The 24693-nt window shown below is 33.6% G+C and overlaps 1 long non-coding RNA gene across 1 annotated transcript; it reads left to right on the top strand.

Moving 5' to 3' along the window:
- The first annotated feature begins 1350 nt into the window (after positions 1-1350).
- Positions 1351-4938, top strand: LOC114077299. The gene is made up of 3 exons (XR_003578461.1): positions 1351-1531; positions 4666-4709; positions 4802-4938. It is a non-coding gene; the product is annotated as an uncharacterized LOC114077299 (long non-coding RNA).
- The last annotated feature ends 19755 nt before the right edge of the window (positions 4939-24693 follow it).

The following is a 24693-nucleotide window of genomic DNA, read 5'->3' as shown; positions in this document are numbered from 1 at the left end:
GTCAATTGGTACGAGGTAATAACTTAGTAAAATATCGAATACAATGCTTAATATGAGGTAAAGGTAAGGGTTAGTATAGCAACACACGTAGCCGGACCAAGGTGCGGAGTGAAATTTTCTAGATGCTGGACCAAGGATTTAGAAATACATAACTTATCACTTTGCATGCAAGATACTAGGAAAGAATTGTTATAGTTAGAATTATCAAATTAGGAACCTGAGGGGAACACTTAAACCCTAGTTACTTTTATTAATTGATTAAACTCCAAGATTTGATTCTGTTAGTTGGTTACTTTAATTTAGTTAGTTATTTTCATTAATTTATAAATAAAAACCCCCCCTTTTATTTATTTTTTGTTTTCTAAGGAAATAATTGACTAAATAATAGTAATAATAGGTTTGAACTATTTTCCTGGTGGGAGCGATCCCAACCTCATTAGTTGGATTCTTTACTTGATACGACCGCTTTACTTCTTATTTGAGAAGTAAGTTTGAGCGTATCATCAACTCGAATCCCTTCACCAAAACTATGTTGCCTAACAACGCCACTGACTCAAGCCAAAACTCACTCTTGAAACATTTATCATATAACTCTCTATAGTAGCTAGATCTAAGGTCTATCTTAGAATATAAAAGTGACACCCTGAAGTTGATCAAATATATCATCAATTCTCAGAAGGGGATACTTATAATTTACAGTAACCTTGTTCAGTTGATGATAATCAATGCACATCCTAAGAGAACTATCCTTCTTCCTCACGAATAAGACTAGAGCGCCACAAGGCGTGACACTGGGTCAAATTAAAACCTTTATCAAGAAGGTCTTTCAATTAATCTTTTAACTCTTTCAACTAAGTTGGAGCATTTCCATATGGAATAATAGAAATAGGTAAAGTATTGGGAAGAATATCTATGCAAAAGTCTATTTCTCTCTCAGGAAGGACTCATGGAAGGTCATCTTGAAAGACCTGTGGAAACTCACTCATATCGAGAACTGACTAAATATGTGGTGTCTCAACACTAGAGTCATTACCTCATACTAATTAATGGACACTACAAGAAACTTTTATTTAAGATCATCACTTAGAGATAAGTTAATAATCTCGTCTAAAAAAATACATGTATTGGGAAGAGAATATATTCCGGTCCCTAATTCTATATGTTATTGTGAAGGTACAAAATCTAGTCCCCAAAGAAATTATGATCTAAATTCAGTGGTGAGAAGCGGAAAAAAGTGAATTTTTAAGTTTTAGTAGAAACCCATGGGGCGCTAAAAATATACTTCATTAATTAAAATTCTTTCAAAAAAGACTATATTTTTTTAAAACAGCGCAATTACGTCATTTATATTTTTTCAGCACACAAAAGCCCTAAATCTCTATAGCAGTTGTACAAATCACAATTCTCTTGAAAAAGTGTGTGAATACTCTTAGTTTTCATCCGATCTTTCCAAAAATAGGCAAAGCACGAGTTTTAGGTCATCATGTTCTATCTTCGTCTGTGAGTTGATTTTCATCTGATCGATTCTTAGGTTTGTCTTCTCTTCGGCGTTGATTTTTGTGTTTTTCTTTATTCCCTTTAGTGTTTGTTTTGTTTGACTTACTCTTCTTATACTTCTTCACCAACTGGTGGTTTTCTATATTTTTGTAACTAGAAAAAGATTATTGAGTTGGGGTTCCTAGTTGATAATCTTGTTTTTGATGTATATGCAAGTCTATAGTTTGAAATTTGCTCATTGAATTGTGGATTCGAAAGCGCACCTTTGACAATACTGCATAGAGTTACCTAATGCCTAAGTGAAGAGAGCAACAACTAGTTATAAGAACATAGATCTTTTCATGTCATCTGCATCATTAACATTCCTTTCGTTGCAATTTAAATAAACTCTTCTTATGAGCAGCAATCTGGTTCTTAATCATCTGCTTCACTTTTGGTACTGGAAAGGTTTTTGATACTAACAATATCTTGAGGTTTTTAGAGGAAGTGTCATTATACTTGTTATAGTCCTCTTTGTTCATTGCAATTTCAAGGAATAGTCCAGCACAATTCTTCACAAAATTCTTGAATGTAACTTTCAAGATCCAGTTCTGCTACAACATGATATGGATATGGTAAGAGGAAGTTCTTCTACAATGTCTTTCAGAAAGCTCAGATATTCAGTCATCAACTCCTAAAAGTAACATTTTAAAATAATCAGATGATTGGAATGCCTAGCAATTTGTTTTTGAGAAACTTGGACTAAATAATTCATGACTATAATATGTGTTCATTTGAAGTATAATCGTGTAAGTCATATTAAGAAGCAACAAATAGATCAGATATGGGTAATTATCGCTGGTAACAATGTACATAGTCTTCATGTTTTGATGATTATTAACACATTATATCGTGACGATGGAGAATTTAATTAGGTCTATGAGTACATAAAAATTGGATTTATTTCAGTTTATTGGCTCCTAATTTCTTTGAGAATTTGCATTTTATTGTCATTTTAATCTTATTGTTCAAGAAGCAGCAAAAGAAAATGAACATATCGAGATAAGTTGACAATGCCTCATCATATTTGTAGCTAGCAAGTGTATTCGACAAAATATATTTCATCAGGTACTATAAAAAATATTTTCCTTGTCTCTGTGGTAAGTAGCTACATAAGCTGGCCTAACAAGTCATATACAGTAGAAAATGCATTGCACAAATCAATGGCTATGTCTCAAATTTACTTGCTTGTCTTTCTTTTCTGGTTCACATTACAAACACCTTCTTAGGTAACTGTTCTTTCAATTCATGATGTTTAGTTTTGCTCCTTTAATTTTTTTTATTTTTCTGAAGAGAATGTTTATGAATATTGTTCGACAAGTTTAATTGATTTGTTGATTTGTTCATAGTCACTTTCGAATCTGCTCGACTTCAACCTTGTATAGTTACTGTTTTACATCGTCTTGTTGATCTATTTTCAACACTTTTCTCTATACAACTATCGAACAAGGTGTTTTTATTTCCTGCACATGTAATTTTAGAAGAATTAGTTGCTTAACAGAGGAACCATTAGTCGACTAAACTTCTTTGTGCTTTTGCACAATTTCTTCTTTCTCTATTTTCACACATTTCTCTGAATAAATGCTGGTCGTATTGTTGTTTTTGTTTGTTGCACTTGCGAATTAAAAAAAAACACCATATGCTTAAGCGAAGAATCATAAGTTAACTAGACTTCTTGTCGTTCCTGCACATCTTCTTATTGTTCTATTTTCACATACTTCTACGCACAACTGCACGTAACAAGACTTCATCTGTTTTTTATTTTATTGCATTAGAATAACTAATAAGTAAATGAATACGGACCCCCCTTGATGAGTTTTAGCTAGCATATGTTGTTTCTACTTGTAGAGTATTTCAGTTGGAATTTTTACACATCTCAACCTTGTAGGCTCCTCTGATCATCAGATACCAATGTACTCGTCCATCAAGAGTCCTACATATCTACTCACTACAATAATTTCGTTTGCTCAATACTCTATACATGTTGTATAAAATGATCAAGGCTTTTTTTCCAATTATTTGTGATCCCAAAATTGATAAAATTCAATTCTGCCGCCATCCCATTTGTATAGCTTTGAACATAGAAAACATGTAACACATGAAGCTTATTTATCGAGGCTTTCGTAAGCTTGGGTACAACTTAAGTACAAAAGTATAAAAGTACCACCAAAACTGATATCAATCTTTACTTAACTTTTGAGAACATCTTAAGCTACTATATAAACTCAACTAGACTGTTATGTGATCACAACCCTCTTTAAAGATTGCTCGTTATGTTAAATCTTTATAATTTCTCAATAGTGTGTATTTGAATATTCTCAGTTCTTTCAATCCAAGTCCTCTGAATATTTTTGGAGTGCCCTACTACCTGCATTTTTCATTTAAATTCATTTTCAAGTTGAAATGAACTTTTCCCAGTTACCTCACTTTCTCGAAATTTTTTTGAATTACATTGTAGTCATCAACTCTTCCTTAAGTTACCAGAGGACTCACAAACCACTATTAAACTTTTCAAAATTTAGATTTTCCTTGCCGCTTTTATTTAGTTAGTTCTTGTTGATTGTATATTCGTTTTTGCCTTCCCGCTGAATCAATCATCATTGCCTCATAAAAATTGGCAATGAAGAATTTTCAGCAACATCACCATCATCTGTAGCAAATAGTTTATGCTTCAATTAGCAATTGATGCATTTGTAACCACTTGGAATGTACCAGCATCTGGTTTAAATGCTATTGTGATAGCTAAATCAAATTTCTTACTTATAATATTTCTATTTTAAGATAGTCTCGATCCCATTATTAGCCTCACCAAAATATGTTGAGATTTTTTGCAAGTTAGCAATTATTATGAAGCTTATGAAAACTCCCAAAAGCATTCTAATAGAAGTTGCACAGACCTGAACTTTATAGAAGAGGAATAAGTCTTTAGTAAAAAAAGTCCAAGTGACATATGTAGACATGTTTCTAGAAAGTTGGAATTCCGAATTTGTAGTTTCAAGTGTATTTTCGGTTAGCATTTCGTATCGCGGTTCCAAGGGATCGCACTCTTGGAGTTCAATATGAGGAATTCATCAAATCTTGGTTGATGCATCAAACAGTTTTTCTAATAATTTTCTTATGTTATTGTAGCTTCTTGTTGTTTCTGGAGAATTGATGGATAGTACACTTTTGGGGTAAGCGCTTTAACTATTTCTAGTGCAAGTTTACATAAATTATGATATACTAATAGTTACTTATCATCTTTCTAAAATCTTGTTTCTTGAAGATTTTTGTAGATTGAATTTACAAGTCAAAGATGCACAAGTTCATTATTATTTTGCGAAGATCATTATGTAAAACTTAACATACTCTAGCTTGGGATGTTAGTTGATTAAGTATTTCACTGAGCAAGTATTGAAACTATATCTATCATCCTTTTGTATGTTTTGTTAGTTTAAATTATATACTCACTGATGAAATTTATTCATTTTATGATATGAAGTTGAAGTACCATTGGCGGTACATTAAAGACAAGAATATTGTTTCATTTCTAAGGTTAATTGCTCTTTTTAATCATTAATCAAGGACGAAGTAGTTTCTTGTCTCTAAAGGTTATTCCAGAGACAAGCTAGTATCTTGCAATAGAGTATTTTAGGACCAGGTACTTACTCATCACAAAAAAGGTTTAACGGCCTCAGATATATACTTTTTAAAAATGAAATTTTCATTTTAAGGACCGTATTTATGGTCCCTAAACCTCTTGGAAACTAACCTTCTATCCTTAAGGTACGAAATAAAATTACCCTTAGGCACTACTAAACTACTCCTCCACTCAATAATTGGCTCATCAGGAAACTGGAAATAACTATTCGATTTCTACAATCAACTGAGGCATAACAAGAATGAAGCCAATCCATACCTAGAATAACATCAAAGTCCACCATATCTAACTCAACTAAGTCAACCATGGTGTCAATATGATTTACAAGGATGGTACAATCACGATATACTCTATCATCTAGCATAGAGTCAATAATATGCGTGGAAACATTGAAGGGCTCAAGAAGTTACTCGGGAAGAATATCAAAACACATAGAAATATACGGAGTCAGAAAAGATAGACTCGCACCTGGATCAAACAATGCATGTACATCAAAAGTAAAGACTTTGATCATACTAGTGACAATTTTGTTGGGTTTTAAAAAGGTGTGAATGGAAAATGAAGAGTTGCGACTTTTATGAAGAGTTGTGACTTTAATGAAATGTTACTACTTTTATGAAAAGTTGTGACTTTTATGAAAAATTGTGACTTTTATGAAAAGTTGTGACTTTTACGAAAGGTGATGACCTTTCTAAAAGATTGTGACTTTTCCATAGGTTTTGACCTTTCCGGTAAGACATAATAAGAACCTTTTTGCACTACCATTTGTTTTCTATGAATTGAGGGATTTCATCTCATTTTAAAATAGAATTCACGGACTTCTTCTTCAACTACTATATTTAGTATTCTAAGTGTACTTTACTGCCATTGAGTGGTTCGCTGACACCGGAGTTTTTGGTATCTATATTCTGGTGATTGAGATCATTTTACCCTGGGAGGTCATATTCCAAATCAAACTTCTGATACAAGAGGGGAATAATTTCCTTAAGGGGACACTGTGAGTTCAGTGGACTTGATCTTTTTCCAGTTAAAAATTTTCCAGATTCTGGTACGTGTTTTTCAAATTTTAGATTTGTGAATTTATTTCAGTTTTTTTATTCTTTTGTTCTTCACTGGTTCAATAAACTTGGTAACTTCGTGTTTCTGCAAAGTTTGTTGGAATCAGCAAGATTCATTAGATACATATTAACTACAATTCTTCTTTAAGAAAAATATTTCGTATATTTTTTTTAAATCTGTTTCTGATTCTATTTTCGTTACTAGTTTTAATTTTTTAGTTGTGAAAATGTTCTTAAACTTTATTGCCTTGCAAAAATGTTCAAAGTTTTGTTCTAAGTATGTTTGGAATACAAGATGAACAACAATCTTAAGGAAATTAATATACTATTTGTATTTTTTGTATTCTACTGATCGAGAGAATCTGATCATGGAAGTAGAAGATAAATGCATTACTTCTCCATAATTCTTTGGTTTGTTTAGCAAGGTCGAAGTGAGAATGTAACAGAAATTTTTTATGGTATTCCGTTTAAAGATTACCAGGTAACCTTCTTATTAAATTATCTAAGGAGGAAAATAGTTTCTAAGAGTTATCATATTTGATTTTTTATTTTGGTTACTATGTGTATCTTTGGAAAAAGATCTGCAAATTATATGTGGTGGAATGAATTTTACTTCGAAAATATTGTTGATTTTAAAATTCTTTAGTTTGCAAAAATGAGAGATGCATATTTTTGTTTGATAAAATAGTATGTCAAAATGTTATAGTTGGAAGACTATTTGATAAGAAAAACATTTCTATGTGATAAAGAATATGTGTTATTCTGTTTGGAGAAAAAAAGACTTTTGTAGTTTTGTACTCCACGAGAAATGTTAGTGTGTTTGATTTTTGTAGACTAAAAACTTTTGTGATTTTATACTCTGGATAAATTGGATTATGCAATTGGATTAAAGAATATGAAAACTTCACATAATAAGTCAGTGTTGTACTTTTGATTTTCTATAAACTTCAATGTAATATAAAAAAATAAATTGTCAATTTTTTTGTCCTTATTGTTAGTATTTAAAATACTAAATGGTATGTCTATTTATGATAGAGGAAAACTATTAGTGACTTAGAATTTGTGATTTTGTGTCTCTTTTAAATGAACTTTGACATTGTGTAAACATTGTCAAAGAGAATTGCACCACTATAATTCTTTCGTAGAATAATTTCCAACATTAAAATATGTGGAAAAACTATTTTCAAATACTTGAAAAATATTTTTGAGATCACATTTTAAAGGTGGGGGTTATTTACTTATGATTAGACTTGGTGTCTAATTTAACTTTGGAGCAAAAGATATGAAATTCAATGATACTTTTGTATTATGTTATACCCATAAAATCTTGGAGTATATTTGGTATTGTGGTTGTTGATTTTCTCTATTACTTGTATATAGAGTGAGTAGTATGAAACATCCAAATTATATATATACTTGTTCAAAATAATTGTGTTCTTTTATGGAAAAAAACATCACTTAAAATGTTGTGATTTTTCATGAAAAGATATGTCTATTATAATAAAAGTATTTGCATAGACATGAATATTGGTGAATAGTCATTTGTTATGTTTTTTTGTAAAAATAACAGTTGGACTACATTGTCTTTATTGAACCCGATGAGACTTTGTTCATGGGTAGTTCTATAACAATCATATTGAAAGTTATGGAAATGTCCTTCTGAAAAGGACATTTGACAATCTAAATAATGTTTGTATCACACAAAAATGACAAAATTGTAAGAAATAGGGACAATATATTAGTGAGGAAAAAGCTACCTCGCGAAGAGCTTTTAAAACTCAATGTTTTTATTTGTTCTTACTTGCTTGAGTCAATGTTTGTGACATGAACACTTGAGTCATGTCAATTACAAAACCTTGTAAGGAAAACTGATCAACTTAGATGTTTTGCGTAACTTTTAGTGCAATAAATAAAAATGTCAAGTTTTTGTTGAATCTAAGTATGTTGAGCATTCTTATAAATATGTTGAAAGGAATTCTAATCCCTTAGAACTGATTTACACTGAAATTTGTGATATGAAGTTAACACCATCTCATGTTGGGAAAAAATATTTGTTACTTTTTTGAGAATTGCATTATAAATGACTATGTTTATTTGCTGAATGGTAAGGATGAAGCAATAGAAATGTCTAGACAATGTAATATCGAAGTTGAAAATCAGTGTAAAAAAATATAAGAAGTGATAAGAATGGAGAGTATAAAACTCATTGTGCAGAAATATGTTTGGAAAGTGGAATATCTATCAAACTACTTCCATATTCACCTCCATCTAATGAAAAACCGAACGTTGAAAGAAATGATGGATGCATTATTTATAAGTTCGGATTTACACAAAACTTGTATGGAAGAACTATCCTTACAGCAAAAGAGAACAACAAAAAGTTTTGTCTTTTTTGAAAGAAGCGATTTTGTTAGAGATGGAAAGAAAGGAAATCCAACTTGAAATATTTCAAAGTGTGGGGGTATCTAGTCAAAATCCAAGTTCCTATTCCTAAAAGAATTAAAATAGGACCTATGACTGTGGACTGTAAAATTAGACTTGAATAGTTTAGAGAAGGGTCTAAAAGGCCTAGGAAATGAAAAGGATAATGTACTTAATAAAGAGATTCGGAGGCTTAGTAAATGTTAAAGGACATTTACTTCCTTTGTATATGATTTTGTAACATTTCCTGTATCTTATGTGGAATAANTACTTCCTTCGAATATGATTTTGTAACATTTTCTGTGTCTTCTGTAGACTCATCCTTTGGAAATATGGTATCAATAAATAATATTGAAAGTTAATTGATCTTCTTCAAGAAAATAAACCTTTGGGTTCAAAGTGAATCTTTAGAAGGAAAATAACAGTTGGTGGAACTGTTGAAAAATATAAAGCAATACTTTGTGTTAAAGGCTTTACACAAAAAAAAAACTAAGGTTTTGATCTTGTCAATATATATATATCCTCGTTAATAATTAAAATTACATCCATTCGGATGCAAAAATTATTAGTGTGGTATATGACCTCCAAATTCATCAAATGAATGTGAAAATAACTTTCTTAAATGTAGAATTGGACGAAGAAATTTACATGAAACAACCCGAGGGTTTTGTGATTCCTTGTAAATAAAAGAAAGTGTGTGAACTTATTAAGTCACATTATGGAAGCACCCAAACAATGACATAATTGATCAAACCATGTCGGCAAATGGATTGAAGAATGATGGAAGTGATAAATGTGTTCACATTAAAATCATAAGGTCATTGTTTGTTTGTATATTGGTGATATGTTGATCATCAATAGAGACACTAATGGCATAAATGCTACTAAAAGTATGCTATCAAGCAAGTGGAATGAAAATTATTGGAGTTGCTAATGCGATCTTAGATATAAGAATTCGTAGAACTCCATAATGTTTAGATTTTTCACGGTCTCAATGCATTGAAAAGGTACTTAACTAGTTCAAATATTTGGATGTCAATATTGTCAAGTGTCCAATAAATGTGAGCTTTGCATTTCAAAATAGTGAAAACAAAAGTGACTCACAATTGGATTGTGCTAGATTTTTGGGAATCATGATGTATATCATATAGTGTGTGCGATCAGATATAACATTTGCTATTTTAAACTGAGTCGGTTCACAAGTGATCCCAAAAATTTCATTAGATGACAATAAATAGAGTTTTGGAGTATTTAAAAATAATAGTTAATACTATGTCTTGCATTATAACAATATCCAACATTAGTGAAAGATATAGTGATGCAAATTGAATCATCGGACGAATGAAGTAAAATTCATGAGTGGATACGCATTTACTATTGGTAGAGGAGCAGTCTCTTAGGAACATTTCAAAAGAGACATGTATCGCTAGCTCTACAATGATCTTTGAGCTAGGTGCTCTAGATAATGTCGGTGAATAAGTTGAAAGACTTCAGAATTTCTTGATAGATATTCTATTTTGGCCCAAACCATTGGCATTAGTATGCATACAATTTCACAGTCAAGATGCAATAGGTAGGGCATGGAGCATGACGTATAACGGAAAGTCTCGTCATATACGACATAGACATGATACCGTTAGAAAACTAATCTCTAGTGGAATTATCAGAATTGACTATGTAAAGTTAAAGGATAATGTGTTGGATGCCCTTACAAAAAGGCCTAACTAGAGAGGAAGTAAAAAGATCATCTAAGGGAATGAATTTACGGCTTAGGACAAGTCATCATGGCGGTAACTCTATCTAGCAGACTGGAGATCCCAAGAGCTAGATTCAAGGAGAAAAAAGAAGTTGTGAATGGCGGTTCGACATTGTCAACAAACTTAATTCATTCTCATGATGAAGACAATGCTCTGGGAGAAGGATACAACATTAAGGCTTGTTAATGAGTTAATAAAGCTTAATGGTTTTAAGGATTTGCTAAGTTTTGAAGAGTTGACGAAATAGTGTATCTACGCGATAACACGGTTAGGAATCACCTATGTGAGTGTGAAGTATAAGCCGCTTCAAAGAAGATGATTTTTAAAAGACATATCTCTATACACTCATGAAACCAGGAGGTGTTCATGGCTAAAACGAATACAACCGCAAGAACCATAAACGGTAAAGGGTTAATTGTGTGACATATGGTTGTCTAGGAATACACCAAAGTTCGATGGTTCAAAGATATCACATCTACCGATTGACCGAGTATATCCGACATATGTTCACTACGAAAAGTCCAAGGGGAAACCTACTTATCCAGATATTAATTCATGCTTGTAAAGTACCCATACATGTCCGTTTCTCTGTCTTTGAGTCATTCCCCATTCATTCGGGGGATTGTTGGGTTTTAAAAAGGTGTGAATGGAAAATGAAGAGTTGCGACTTTTATGAAGGGTTGTGACTTTTATGAAATGTTGCGACTTTTATGAAAAGTTGTGACTTTTATGAAAAATTGCGACTTTTATGAAAAGTTGTGACTTTTATGAAAGGTGATGACCTTTCTGAAAGATTGTGACTTTTCCATAGGTTTGTGACCGTTCCGCTAAGGCACAATAAGAACCTTTTCACACTACCCTTTGTTTTCTAATGAATTGAGGGATTTCATCTAATTTTAATATAGAATTCATGGACTTCTTCTTTAAGTACTAAATTTAGTATTCTAAGTGTACTTTACTGCCATTGAGTGGTTCGCTAATACCGGAGTTTTTGGTATCTATACTCTGGTGATTGAGATCATTTTACCCTTGGAGGTCATATTCCAAATCAAACCTCGTATACTAGAGGGGAATAATTTCCTTAAGGGGACACTTTTAGTTCAGTGGACTCGATCTTTTTCCTATTAAAAACTTTCAAGATTCTGGTACGTGTTTTACAAATTTCAGATTTGTGAATTAATTTTAGTTCTTCTATTCTCTTGTTCTTCACTGGTTCATTAAACTTGGTAACTTCGTGTTTCTGCAAAGTTTGTTGGAATCAGTAAGATTCTTTAGACACATATTAACAACAATTATACTTTAAGAAAAATATTTGGTATATTTTTTGTAAATCTGTTTCCTTTTCTAGTTTCGCCACTAGTTTTAATTTTCTAGTTATAAAAATGTTCTTAAACTTTGTTGTCTTACAAAGATGTTCAAAGTTTTGTTCTAAGTATGTTTGAAATACAAGATGAACAACAAATATAAGGTGAATTCTCTTGCTCTTGGCGACTGGTAATAACATGTAGACAGTTCGCTCCTCCACCTGTTCCTGAAGTAACTCCTTTAGGTGCAGCTCTGTCTAGCAGAAGTGCTAAAGATGATTGGGATCTATTGTACCATTACCATTTCCCTTTCTGTTATTAGGGCACTCTCTCATAGACATGTTTGTCCACACTTTAAGAAACAAGTGGAGCCATCACGACAAGCTCCTGGGTAGTTATTGCCACACATAGCAAAAGTAGGGTCCAGTTGGCCCCTTGTGCCACACTACCTTGAGACTAAGTAGGTCGAGATTTGAAGTTCTGTGAGTTCTGATTCCTACACTCAAGTCTGTTCTTTGGTGTAGGTGCACTAGCAGATGATGGATCATGTCCATATGACTTTTGTTGAAAAGATTATTGGTTTGCATTTCGGGTCTTCTATTGTCCAAAATCATTACCTGTTGTTCTAGCCTTTGCGGAACTCCTAACTATCTGTCAACTTGTACACCTCCACCTGCTGCACATGCATCATATGCCTTCCAAGGTCCATGCACTACAAAGGGAACCACAATTACCAACAAAAATAGTCGTTGGTAAATTGATCGAATTGGTTGGCAAATTGAGTTACAAACTAAATGCCAATTTGTATTAATTTTTTGGTAAACTTATCAACCAAAAATCTGTTGGTGAACACCCAAAAATGTAGGTACAAAACCCTAAAATTTCCGTTGGTAAATTCACCATCTAACTTTTGATTAGTATATCGTTAGTACTTTTACTGCTAATTGAAAAGGAGTTAGTTAATTTTTTTCTTCATTATTCTATTCCGTTGGTTGGAAATTTAGTAACAAAATATTTTTGTTTGTAATTTATCAATAAATTTTAAATACTTTTTTTCTTGGTTTCCCTTCCGGTGTCCGGTATCTGAATTTACGTTGGGAAATCCCACATTGGATTTATGCAAAACGCTCCCTAACAAAGGCAACTGGGTACCTAAGTTGAATCGTACCCAAGACCTCTTGATTAAATATGAAGGAGTACTTACCACTCCACCACAACTCTTGTTGGTAATAAATTTTAAACACGTTAGCATTTATTTTTCTAATAAATTTACTAATTGATTGTTTGTTGTTGGTAATATATCATTCAAGTTCAATGTTAGATTAATAATTGATTGACAATATGTTCAATATATTATTAACTAAATGAATATTCAATAGTAATATATATATTTATTTACTGCATTTAAAAATCTAACAACACGAATATAAATCCAAAAATATTAATATCAATTTTATAAATCATATTTGAATGAAAGAATGGAAAATCTATGATAACAAGTTACATTAATCTCAATATGACACATATCATTATATCAAAAAATTTTATTTGAGCATGTTTATAAAAAATATTGACCAAATATAATTTTTGACCATAACTTAAAAATTAAAACGCTTACAACATAAACTGAAAATGAAAGCCTCAAAACCTAAACCAATAACTTTATTAGATATAAAAATGACCTTCCGAAGCTAATCTCGCCGACAAAATCTCATCAGAGCACATTCACAGAAAATGTTAAGCAATGTTAAATTTTGGTCAAAGGTTAAAACACCTAAGGTACAAATTGAATATGAAAATCTGAAAATCCAAACCAACCATCCTAGAAGAAAAATGACCTTACAGAGCTAACCGCGCTGACGAAATTCAAATTTGAGCTTGTTTTCCCTAAACATTGACCTAATTCAAATTTTAGCCAAAAGTTAAAAGTTAAAAACTTAATGATACAAACTGAAAATTAAAGTCTCAAAATCCGAACCAACATTCCTATGAGACCATAACTTAAATTATATAGCTAACTGCTGTGATAAAATTTCAATTCGAGCACGATTACCAAACATATTGACTAAAGTGAAATTTTAGCGAAAACTTACAAGTTAAAAAGCCTAACAACACAAACTAAAAATAGAAGACTCAAAACCCGAACCCTCTATCTTATTATATAAAAAATGACCTTCTGCTCTAAATGCACTAACAAAATTCTCACCAGAGAATGTTTATCAAATATATTGACTGAAGTTTAATATTTGCCAAAATGTATAAGTTAAAACACCTAACAACACACACTAGAAATAAAATTCTCAAAACCCAAACCAATTATCCTATTATATAAAAAATGACCTTTGTAGTTATTGAGCATGTTCAAAAAAATATTGACCAAAATAAAATTTTGGCCAAAACACAAGATTTAAAACACCTAACAGCACAAACAAAAAACAGAAGCCCAAAACTTCAACCAATCTTCCTGTTAGATAAAAAATTACCTTTGAAGCTAATGACACTAACAGAATTCTAATATGAGAACATTTATCAAAAATATTGAGCAAAGTCAAGTTTTGACTAAAATTTAAAAGTTAAAGCGCCTAACAAAACAATCAGGATATGAAAGCCTCAACACTAGACGCTGATTTACCAAAAAAGATAACTTCAATTGGAAAATTTATTAACTATTCAAATATAAGTTAGTAATTAATAATAAAATAATAAATTTTATCATAGTTGTTAATAAAAACTATTCTACTAAACATTCATATGTACTATTACAAACTAATAATTAATATGTTGGTTAATTTTACCAATGGATTAATGATCGATTATTATATTACCATCTATTTTAATGATGTAAGTAATTTACTAACTACAATATTTATTCGTTGGAAAATTTTCCAACTAATTGGATATTGCTCGGCAAGTTTACCAGCAAATCACATTTCGTTTCTTATTTACCAACACATTTATATTTGGTTGGTAAATTTAGCAACACAATCGTGCTGTTTGTAAATGTTTGGTTAGTAATTAATTGGTAATATGTTAATAAATTGTATAAAAAATTTTTTTTATCATATTTACCAACCGATATATACTTCGTTCGTAATATTACCAACAAAAGGTTTGCGTTAGTAATATTCAGTTGATAATCTATTGATAGAATGTTGCTAAATTTGGCACCATTTTTTCCTGCCGTATTTACCAACTAAAATCTGTAGTTAGTAAGATTTTTGTTGGTAATTGTAACATCTTACAAATTTGAGTTATCTAGGAATAAGCTAAGAAACTAAACATAATCTCTTTTGGAAAGAAAGGGGAAAACCTGTAAAACATTTCTAAGTTAAGGGAGTGAGTTTGGTTATTTTCAAACAGCCATAACTCCTAGATCCGGATGAGCTATAAGTAGTTATTGATATGGTTGGAAAGAACTTGGAGAGATCTTTCATACTCCGCCGAGTTTGCGCATTTTCGATATCGTATGAGGGAGACATGCCTATTAGAAGTTGGGTTGTTGGATTGAAAGGTCCCATCCGAACTTAGGGAATTCTGATCAGAAAAGTTATTTTACACTTAGGGCTTGGAAATAACAGAAGAGAAGAAGGAAAAGGAAGAAAGATCAAGGATTTGCAAAGAACACTAAGGAATTGCGTTAGGAATTCGTCAGCGGGGATCCCTATCAAGGTATGTGAGATCTTTTGTGTTGAGTTAATTCATCCATACACCAAAACATTTTTTAATTAAGTGGTTTTAGAGTTGTTTCATAATTAGAAGTGTATTTTTGATGAGTCTTATTGAATCTTTATTGATTGAGTTGTTGAGTGCCCATTGATGTTTATTCGTAATTCCCAACTTGTTTTCAAGTTAGATCTATTGGGTATTGGAGGAATTAGTTATCCTAAGGGTTTGGGAAAAGAACTATGGAGGTTTAGATATTTAAGATCATAAAATGAAGAGAGAAGTTCATCAACCACACTTGGGTTGTTCCAGGCGCGACGCGCCTTGAACGCGCCCAAGTCGGTGTTTTTCGCCCAGTTTTCGTTGTTTATCCCCGTTAAATTCTTCTAACGTACATTAACACCTCCCAACGATTCTAATTACTTCAAATGATTTCTAAACACCTAGAAATCATAAAAGATTATAAATAATAAACTTGAATCCATATCTAATTAAAGGAAAGTTAATTCAAAGTTAAAGAAGTTAAGAGTCAAGTCTAAAGTTTAGAAGCTAGTCCAAAGCAAAGTTCTTAAAGGCTTTCAAGATTCTTTACTAAACGTTTTAACTTCGTTTTAATGCTCAAGTTTTAACTTAAGCAAAGAGTTATTTCTTAAAAGTTATAACGGAACTAAGTATTCCTTTGAAAGTTTATAAATGTTTTCTCATTTAAGTTAAGATGGAACTAAGATTTCCCAGAAGAGTTTTGAACCAGAAAAGGGGAACACTGATTCCAAGAGAGATTTTTAAAGCTAAGTGTTGAACAATTATCTGAACCCAAGGAAACGAAGTTGTTCTTAAAAGCATGAGCTTAAGTATATTTTGGGAGTAGTACCGATGTCGGGATGAGACTTAATATTAACTCATGTCTCCATGAAAACCATGTAGACATCGTGGGTACTAACGGGTCATACGTTATAGATTATCAAGTAAGTTAAGCTAGTGTATCTACTAAGTTAAAGATGTTCTATGCAACGACAAAGTATAGGACAATTCTGAAAGCGTGGGCAAGACAATGTATCACCACTTAGGCTCATAGTGGTGTGCCTCCTATTATTCTGGAGGAAACATTTACATGTTTTTCAGTATTTTCTTTTATAGAATGTTGTGGGGTATGTCCCAACATTCATCTTAGTATTATAGAGTTTTCATAGAAAGATAGTCAGTTAGATAGTATAGTTTTGAGTATCTCTTTATTTGCATTTAAGATACTCTATTGTGAGACTTAAGTGCAATTTTGGCGAAGACATTAATTTAAAGTGTGTTTATTGGAATGTTTTCTAGCTTCGTTTGATTTAAGACTTCCATCGACTTAAGTAAGCTAGGACAAGAGTCGGCCAAGACCAGAAATGGTCATTGGGGGCCAGCTACTCCCAGGGTGTAGGCTCAGGGAATGACAAACTTGGTTTTAGAGCAAAGAGTTCAAAGGTCCTAGAGAGTCTACGAAGTCGTGACTGTAGACTCCTAGTCATCAGTGTGAAGCGTGACATATATATGATTAGAAGGTTATAACATTTAGGAATTTCTCACTCTTTTTATTCTCATTTTTCGTTCGTTAGAGTTTATATCAAAAAAGTTTCTCTCTAATTCATGCTTGCGTGTGTTTTAGATCATAATGCATCCACAAAGAGCAGCATGAGGTCGTCCAGCCAGAAGGAATGTTGAGGAACCAGAGGTACCTAATGCACCAAATGTGCAACCTCAAGGAGAAGTCACAAATGCTGAATTCTATGAGGTTTATTCGGATGTTAAGCCAAGTAGTGACTAACCAAGTCGGGCAAAAAATAGGAGCTCAACAAGAAGAGGATACTACCTCAAGGATTCATGAATCTTTAAGAATTAACCCTTCCAATCTCATTAGTTCGAGAACTGCCAAGGATTTGAAGAATTTCATTGAGGAGCTAAAGAATGTTTTCGATGTGATGCATGTCATCGATGTTGAAAGAGTTGAACTAGCTGCATATCAACTGAAGAATAAGGCTAGAACTCGGTTTGATCTATGGAAGGAGGGTATAGATGAGGATGCACCATGTTCGATTTGGGGTTGCTTTGAAGAATTTTTATTGGAAAATTTGTTTCCCTGAGAAGTGAAAGAGGAAAAGGTACAAGAGTTCCTTACACTGAAACATGAATCTTTGAGTGTGCACCGGTATGGACTGAAGTTTACACAATTGTGCCTCTATGATTTTGAAATGGTTAAGGATATGAGGAGCGAAATGAGCTTGTTTGTGGTTGGCTTGGGTCATGCTTCAAGCAAGGAGGGAAGAGCTGCAATACTTATAGGCGACATAGACATATTCAGGTTGATGGTTTATGTGCCATTAGTTGAAGAGGAGAACCTGTGGAACAGAGAATAGTATAAGAACAAGAAAGATAAGACTGAGAATGAGTCTGGGCAGCAGAAGAGTGGTCCGAGTCGACCACAATTTCAGAAATAAAAGGTGCCTGCAGGATCATCTGCTAGGGATCCTACACTAAAAAAAATGGTGAGCATCATGGCCAGAATTCGTAGAACTTCAAAGATTTTCCATCAAATTCTCAAAGAAGTGTGTCACAGAGAGGAAGTTGCGCTGATGCATGTGCTAAGTGTGGTAGAACCCACCCATGTAAATGTCATGATGGCAAGACAGGTTGCTTCAAGTTTGATAAATAAGGTCACTTAATGAGATAGTGCCTTAAAAACAGGTAAAATATTGGAAATCAGGGCAACAACGCCCAATCTTCATTAGTTGCTCCACCAAACAAAGTTGCACCTAGAGGACACACTTCTGCAACTGGCGGAGGGGAAAACCGCTTCTATTCAATCACTAGCCACCAATAACAAGAGAACTCTATAGATGTTGTCACTGGTATGATCGAAGTCTTTATATTTGGTGTTTATGCTTTGCTAAATCCAGGAACAAGTTTATCTTTTGAAACTCCTTATGTGGCAAATAAGTTTGAGATTCATGTTGAGAAACTTTGTGAACCTTTTAGTGTTTCTACCCATGTTGGAGAGTCTATACTAGTGGAAAGAGTATCCTGATTTTCCTATTTCTATTAACCGCAAGAACACCATGGCTGACTTAGTGGAGTTAGACATGGTAGATTTTGATGTCATTCTAGGAATGGATTGGATTCATGCATGTTATGCATCACTAGATTGTAGAGATCGAGTTGTCAAGTGTCAACTTCCTAATGAGCCACTCATAGAGTGGAGTAGTAGTTTAGCAATGCCTAAGGGTCATTTCATTTCGTACTTGAAGGCGAGAAAGTTAGTTTTAAAGGGATGTATCTATCACTTAGTCCGAGTTAATGACTCAAGTGTTGAGGTACCTTCTCTTCAGCCAATTTCTATAGTAAGAGAGTTTCAAGAAGTTTTTCTTAATGAAAGAGAAATAGACTTGGGCATAGACTTAATTCTAGATATTTGTTCTATCTCTATTCCACCATATAGAATGGTACCAATAATAGTTGAAAGAACAAATAAAAGATCTGTAGATTAAGGTTTCATTCGACCAAGTGTCTCACCTTGGGTCTCTCCTATCTTATTTGTGAGGAAGAAAGATGGTTCCCTTAGGATATTTATAGATTACTACCAATTGAATAAGGTTACCATCAAGAATAAGTATCCTCTTCCAAGGATACATGATCTTTTCAATGAACTTCAGGGTGACACATGCTTCTCGAAAATTGATCTCAAATATGGCTACCATCAGTTGAAAGTTAGGAAATGTGACATTCAAAAAACAACTTTTAGAACCAAATATGGGCATATGAATTTTTGGTTGCGTCTTTTGGTTGACCAATGCACCAACAGTGTTCACGGATCTTATGACTAGAGTCTTTAAACCTCATCTAGATATGTTTGTCTTCATTTTCGTTGGTGACATACTGATTTATTCAAGGAATGAAGAAGATCATTCTAGTCACTTCAGGATAGTGCTTCAGACTTTCAAAGATACGGAGTTGTATGCCAATCTCTCCAAGTGTGAGTATTTCCTTAAGTATTTGGAATTCTTGGGCCACATAGTTTCAGGTGATGGGATTGGAATTGATACCCAAAAGATAGAATCAATTCAGAGTTGGCCTAGACCCACATCTCCAACTGATATTAGAAGTTTATTGGGTTTTGCTGGCTACTATAGAAGGTTTGTTGAGGTATTTTCAGCTATCTCGTCTCCCTTGACCAAGTTGACTCAGAAGACAACTAAATTTCAATGGTTTTGAAGCTTGTGAGAAAAGCTTACAAGAATCGAAAAATAGGTTGAATACTACTTTGATTTTGACCTTACCAGAGGGTAATCAAGGTTGTGTGGTGTATTGTGATGCATCTAGAGTTTGTTTGGGCTGTGTGCTAACACAAAATATCTAGGTTATAGCTTATGCCTCCAGACAGTTGAAGGTTCATGAGAAGAATTACCTAACCCAGTACTTAAAGTTAGTTGTAGTAGTTTATTCGCCTTGAAGATATGGTTTCACTACTCGCAAATTTTTCATGTTGACATATTCACTGATCACAAGAGCTTACAATATCTGTTCACCCAGAAGGAGCTCAATCTCAAAAAAATGAGGTGGTTGGAATTACTCAAGGATTATGACATGAGTATTCTTTACCACCGAGGTAAGGCTAATGCAGTTGTTTATGCTTTAAGAAGGTTATCCATTGAGAGTACCTCCCATGTTGAGGAATAAAAGAGGGAGTTATCCAATTATGTGCACACACTTGCACGCTTGGGAGTCAGACTTATGGATTCCACAGAAGGTGGGATAGTGGTGACCAAATGGGGCTGAGTCATCATTACTGTCAAAAGTGAAAGATAAGCAAGACCAGGACCCTATTTTGCTTGAATTAAAGGCGAATGTACATAATCAAAGAGTATTAGCTTTTTAACAAGTGGGAGATGGTGTGTTGAAGTATCAAGGTAGATTGTATGTACCTAGGCTTGATGGACTCCAAGAAACGATCATGGAGGAGGCTCATAGCTACAGATATTCCATTCATCTGGGTTCCAGAAAGATGAACTGCAATTTGAGAAAGGTATGTTTGTGGGATGGTATGAAGAAAAACATTGTTGAGTTTGTTGCGAAGTGTCCGAATTGCCAGAAAAGTACAAGTAGAACACCAAAGGCCTGGAGGTTAGAATTAGAATATAAAAATTCTGAAATGGCAGTGGAAGATGATTATATGTACTTCATCACCGGCTTGTCAAGGTCTCGCACACAACATGAATCAATTTGGGTGATTGTCGATAGAATGTCAAAATCAGCCCACTTCTTACCGGTAAAGACCACTCATTAGACAGAGCATTGTGCAAAGTTATACATTCAGAAGGTGGTGAGACTTCATAGAGTCCCAATTCCGATCATTTCATATAGCGGTGCACAATTTATTGCTTAGTTTTAGAATTCTTTCAAAAAAGTTTGGGTTCAAAGGTGAACTTAAGCAATGTGTTTCACCCTTAGACGGATGGAAAAGCAGAGCGTACTATCTAGACTTCAAAAGATATGTTGAGGGCTTGTGTGATTGATTTCAAGGGGTAATGGTATCATCACGTACCTCTCATTGAGTTCGCTTACAACAACACTTGCTATTCGAGCATCCAAATGGATCCATATGAAGCTCTTTATGGGAGAATATGTAGATCTCCTATTGGGTGGTTCAAAGTTGGTGAAGCGGGTTGATATTACTAGATTTAGTTCACCAATCCATGAAGAAGGTGAAGGTGATGTAAGAGAGGTTAAAAATGGCATAGAGTCGTCAAAAGTCCTACGAAGATGTTAGGAGAAGGCCATTGGAGTTTGAAGTGGATGATTGGGTATATTTGAAAGTTTCACCTATGAAGGGTGTTATCAGGTTTGATAAGTAGGGGAAACTTAGTCCCCTATATATTGGTCCTTATAGGATATCCCAAAGAATTGACAATGTAGCTTATAAGTTGGAGTTACCACAAGAGTTAGCAGCGGTTCATCCAGTATTTCATGTCTCCATGTTGAAGAATTGCATGGGTGATCCTTTATTGATTTTACCAACGAAAAATATTGCTATTAACGATAACTTATCCAAAGAAGAGTTTCCGGTTTAAATATTATATCGCGAAGTTCACACGTTGAGAACAAAAAAGGTAGCCTTAGTTAAGGTTTTTTGGAGGAACCAATTTGTTGAAGAAGTGACTTGAGAACGTGAAAAATATATGAACAAGAGACATCCACATCTCTTTGAATCTGGGGAGAATGGAAATCAAGGTACTAATTCTCTTTTTAGTACTATATTAACTCTGAGTAATCATGCTTTTACTTGCTTTTGTTTGTTTAGTGTTGAAATGATGTTACTATTTTTAGCTTAGTAAGAGAAATCTAATGCAAAGACGAATGTACCCAAGGGGTAGATATTGTAACATCTCACAAATTGAATTAGGTAGGAATAAGCTAAAGAAACTAAAAATAATAACTTTAGGAAAAAAAGGGAAAAATCTGGAAAATTTTTCTATGTTAATGGAGTAAGTTTAGTCATTTTTAAATGGCGATAACTCCTAGCTCAGGATGAGTTTGAAGTAGTTATTGATATGGTCAGAAATACCTTGGATATATCTTTCCAATGCCGCCGAGTTTGTGCATTTTTGATATCGTATGACAGAGATATGCCTATTGAAAGTTGGGCCATTGGATTGAGGAAGGTTCCAATCCGGATTTAAGGAAGAGAAATCTAGTCTTTTCACCCATTTATTTCCTATTTCGTTTTATGGATTTATTTGGGGGTAAAACTAAGTTTTAGTTCGGATTAGAAAAGTTATTTTATGCTTAGGTCTTGGAGAAAAGAGAAGACAAGAAGGAAAAAGGAGAAAGATCGAGCATTCGCCAAGAACGCTACAGAATTGTGAGTGGAATTCATCGAGGGTACTACCTATCAAGGTATGCGATATCTTTAGTACTGGGTTAATTCACCCACACACCAAAACTTGTTTCAGTTCAGTTGTTTTAGAATTGCTTACATAATTAGAAGTGAATTCCTTATGAATCTTGTCAAATTCCTATTAATTGAGTTGTTGAGTGCCCATTGATATTTATTCATAAATCTCAAGTTATGTTCGAGTTAGATCTATTGGGTATTGGAGGTATTAGTGATCCTAAGGGTTTGGGAAAAGAACTATAAAGGTTTAGAGAATTTAAGATTAGAAAACGAAGAGAGAAGTTCTTCATCCATACCTGGACAGCACCAGGCGCGGCACGCCCCATCTATTATAGCGGGCCTGGGGTGGCGCACAAGGATGAGGCGACAGATCAATTGGTCTGGCGCAGCGTGCCTCGAACGTGCCCAAATCGGCCATAATCCAATTCAAGGAAAGTTAAGATCAAAGTCAAACAAGTTAATAGTCAAGTCTAAAGTTAAGAAGCTAGTCCAAAGCAAAGTTCTTAAATCTTTTCAAGAGTCTTTTCTAAACGTTTTAACTTCGTTTTCAGGCTCATGTTTCAAGTTAAGCAAAGAGTAAAGATTTGAGTTCATTTCTCAAAAGTTCTAACGGAACTAAGTATACGCTAGAAAGTTCATAAATGTTTTCACATTTAAATTAAGAGATAAATAAGATTTCCCAAAAGAATTTTGAACAAGAAAAGGTGAACATTGATTCCAAGAGAGATATTTAATGCTTAGTGTTGAGAAATTATCTCAAAACAAGGAAAGGAATTTGTTTGTAAAAGCTTGAGCTAAAGTATATTTTGGGAGTAGCATTGAGCACTAATGTGGGGATAATAGTTCATATTAACTCAAGTCTCCACGAAACTATGTAGCCAACAAGGGTATTAACGGGTCATACTTTTTAGAAGATCATGTCTGTTATGCTAGTGGATCCACTAAGTTAAAAATAATCTATGCGACAACAAAGTATAGGACACTTCTGGAAGCATTGGCAAGACATATTATCACTACATAGGCTCATAGTGGTGGTTGTCTTTTAGAAAATCTCCCACGGAAACTATATTACTTTCATACATAAGTAAAGTCTAGTTTGTTATTGCATTTCCTTGAACGATCTAAGTTTTTTACATTATTTTAGAAGCTTTATATATATTGCATGTGTCATTATTGCTTTTATTGAGTTCAATATCTCATGAGTTGAGTAGAGCCAATGTAAGTGTTTCTTCTTACTCAATTCAAGCTTATGTTATGTTAGCATTCCAACTCGCATACTCGTACATTTAATGTATTGATGCCATTTTGCCGGCATCGTATCATCATATAGACGTAAGTAACCAGGATCATCATTTTCCAGCATCTCGTTGATCCAGCTAAGCATTCGAAGTCAATGGTAAGGCTCCTTGTATTTTGGAGGACACATTTACATATTTTTAGTCTTTTCTTTTATAAAATGTTGTGGGGTCTGTCCCAACATTCATCTTAGTATTATAGAGGCTTCACAGACAGATAGTAAGTTAGGTAGTTTAGTTTTGAGTCTCTCTTTATTTGCATTTCAGATATTTTAGTGTGAGACTTAAGTGCCATTTTGACCAAGACATTTTTATTTTATTTATGTTTATGAGCATGTTTTCTTTCTTCATATTGAGTTAAGTCTTCCGCTTAGTTAAATAAGTCAGTCCAAGGGTCTGCTCAAGGCTAGTAATGGTCATTGGGTGCCAGCCACACCCAAGGTGTAGGCTCGAGAAGTGACAGTAATCTGTTCGAGTTTCGTTGTTAAGTTTTAAAATAGAAGTCAGTCAAAAATATGTTGGTAATTTTTAGTAGAATAACAACCAACTGAAGTTGTTCGTAAAAATCTATTGGCAATATGTTTTTTCTTTGTAGTGATGTCCCCTATCAATATAGCTCACTTACCCTCCTTATTTGATAATAGAGACAACTCAGACAGAAACAAGCTCATCTTGTTTCTCATATCTGCAACCATCTCTCGTGACAGTTTAGTAAACTTGAGGTTGTACATATGCACACTCATGGATTCCTGCTTAAGTTTAAGAAATTCGCTTACCTTTGCTCTCTAAGCTCATGGGGAAAGAAGCTTCCGATGAAAGCATTTTCGAACACAATCCATCTCACAATTGATGTCCATTCAACTCTACTCTTCTTCCATTGGTCATACAAGATCTTATCAACACCTTTGAGTTGGTATTCATTTAGTCCCACACGCTCAACATCTGAAACATGCATCACCTCAAATACTTTATGCAACTCTTCCATTAAGTGTTCCGGATCCGTAGTGACACTTGAACCGGTGAAATCTGGAGGATTCATCCTCAAGAAATCAAAGATTATGGATGTATCAGACGCAACCTATCGAGTCCCTCTC

Source organism: Solanum pennellii, chromosome 5 (assembly GCF_001406875.1).
Source record: "Solanum pennellii chromosome 5, SPENNV200".
In the NCBI taxonomy this organism is placed as follows: domain Eukaryota; kingdom Viridiplantae; phylum Streptophyta; class Magnoliopsida; order Solanales; family Solanaceae; genus Solanum; species Solanum pennellii.
This window is presented reverse-complemented; position numbering and strand designations above follow the sequence as displayed.